The sequence below is a fragment of the Apodemus sylvaticus genome, chromosome 2 (assembly GCF_947179515.1).
Source record: "Apodemus sylvaticus chromosome 2, mApoSyl1.1, whole genome shotgun sequence".
NCBI lineage: Eukaryota > Metazoa > Chordata > Mammalia > Rodentia > Muridae > Apodemus > Apodemus sylvaticus.
The window spans coordinates 50,229,842-50,232,517 of NC_067473.1; the positions used below are offsets into that span (position 1 = coordinate 50,229,842).

The 2,676-nt window shown below is 42.0% G+C and overlaps 1 non-coding gene across 1 annotated transcript; it reads right to left on the bottom strand.

Moving 5' to 3' along the window:
- Positions 1–1,382: 1,382 nt before the first annotated feature.
- Positions 1,383–1,512, bottom strand: LOC127679582 (small nucleolar RNA SNORA17). Its single transcript, XR_007976867.1, has one exon. It is a non-coding gene; the product is annotated as a small nucleolar RNA SNORA17 (small nucleolar RNA).
- Positions 1,513–2,676: the final 1,164 nt, after the last annotated feature.

Consider the following 2,676-nt stretch of genomic DNA (forward strand, 5'->3'; position numbering starts at 1 on the left):
TGAGTCATTGGTCTGGCATGAGGCCTCTGTCTTCTGCTACTCTATCAATATTGGAACCTCACTGGGACTCCTCTTAGATATCCTGTTGTTGCCCCTTGTTACAGAGATCCTGCAGCTTAGGATCTGTAAAACCAGCCCTTTATGGAATCCAGGAGTTTATCAATGGGAAAGATATTAAAGTGAACCAATCCAAAACCCTGGATCTGGGCCCTAGAGGCATCACAACAGGCTAATCTGTTGTCACTCCCACTCTCACACTCTGAGGGTTGGCTACCTGCAGCTCTCACAACCTTGCCCACATGACCACACAGCAGATAATTGACAGAGCCAGCTCTCCAGTGAGCCCATCTCCCAAATGCTGCAGTTGGTGCTCTCATGACCCTATGAACCTCTCTCCTCCTGCAGGTGGTAAAGAGCAAGGGGGTTGAGATATCTCTTCTTCATCCATGCCACTTCAGGGGAGACTAGTGGTAGAACCAGCTCTCTCATGTGTATAGCCTCCGGGCAGTACACTTGCAACCTCTGCAATGTGCAGGGTTGGTCCTTCCAAGTACTGCAGCTGCTTAAGAACGGGGACAGATCTCTTGGTCTCATGCCTCCAGGACCAGCTCTCTCACAATGCCTAGGTGAGAGGTCAGGCTAGTTCTGCACAATTGTCAGACATCAACAGTTACTGAGTGACAGCCCAGACCAGGGGCATCTGCCTGAACTTTGGTGTTAGCAGACCCATGCTATTGCGAAGCCACAGACCCAGACATGGTCCCCAGTGGCAGTAGAGGACACTACACCACCCTACCATAGCCCCAGATGGCATTACTAGCTAGTCACATAAGGCTATTCCCCACTACTCACAAGTTTCCAGTTCTGCCTCTCTTCATTGTGCTCACATCCTTCCACTTCTCTTTCTCTTCCTTTTTTTTCTACCACATATTTACTACCACATATTTCTACCACATATCTTACTAGTGCCTGGGTTCTCTAAGTATCTGGGCAATCTCAGAAATGGTGTGCAGAGTCCTCTGTTCTGCTCCTGCATTATGGCACCAAGCTGGGGTCATCTCAGGTATGGTCTGCCCGCAACAGAGGCCCGCATGGTGCCAGACTAAACTGATGGTCATCTCAGGATAGATTTCTGTTGTGGTCTGTTGGTTGTTTCAGGCTGGCTTTTTGTAAGGCTACCTGATTAGTCCCTTGTAATAGTCTGTCTTGGGCTCAATTTCTCCCAGGGTCCATGGTCTCAGGAAGGGCTCTTCTAGTCTCTGGCTTGGTCCTGGTCCTGGGAGCCAATTCATGCCTGTTTGGTGATTATGTCAGGCTAGCTCCCTGTCTGGGGTCTCCAGGGCCTGAAATGCTGGTAATACAAGGTTCAATTTTTTTTTCAGACAATGAGGGAACTGATCATTTAGATGTTCATATGTCAGAACACTGAGAATAGACATAGCCTCTCTCTTCTCTGCTATCTATTGATGCACATACCACAGCAGCCATACCCTCAATGCACCTAGGGAAAGAATTCTTTTAGGTTTCTAAAAACCTTCTATACTGATTTTCACAATGTACTCTTTTAGACTTCTACTGACAGCGAATAAGTGTTGCCTTTGTCTGCATTCTTGTGACAGGAAGCTGACAGTAGTGCAAGGCCCATAGTCACTCACATCCCTTAGCCACAGGACAGGCTTAAAATCATGTTATTCTGAAGATGCACAGAAGAACTCATTGCTGTTCAGTGAAAGAGTAAAGGATTAAAATCCTCTGTATAATACAGTAAAAATTGAAAAAACAAATCCTGATTTTGACTCTTAGAAATTTTCTGTGATGGAAAATGTGTAAATAATAAGGAAACACCTATAGATGCAGAAATATAAAACTTAATAATGAAAGCCAATAAGGATAAAGTGATCCCTACACAAAACAATTGAGTACTGGATTAAGAGAACAACAGTTTAATTGATACCAATGGTGAAGGGCAAATATTAAATACTTGTCTTATGTATAGTAGCAATACAGAATCTTAAAGGTAAGATGCATGTTTGAGAATGTCTGAGAACTGCATTACCTATAAAGAACCCTTTAGGAATTGAAAGCCTCTAGCATACTAAATGTAACATAAAATAAAAGCAAAAGTTGAGATTTGCTTCTATTGATTGAAATATCCAGAGCAACCCTCAGATATCATACTGTGTTCTTAAATGAATAATGTTCACCTCATTCTGCTTTCCTAGATGGCAAACAAATATGAGATGCTATAAACAAAATAGCAAAAATAAAGTGCTCATCTTTAAAAACAAGGCAATAAACTGGTATCCAGTGTAAACTTTATGCTGAAAGTCCAGGGTTGACTTTATGCAGAACAATATGGAAAATATTTCTTGAAAAAATGATGGTGGTGTGAATTAACATATAAAGGACTGCAGGATAATATTAACACCATAATCAACCAGAACAGTAATATGCCATATAAAATTGGCAAATGATGAGGAATTATTGAGACAAACTCGATGATAGGATTAGCACAACTGCAGATAAACAGGTAAAATATTACAGGCCTATACAAAATCCCCACATTAAATCAGCATAAAGTAAAAGAACTGAACAGACCAACATCTTTAGCCATAGCACTGGTCTACATATAATATGCAAAAGGCCAGGCTGATAAGAACATTTGAAGATGAGATG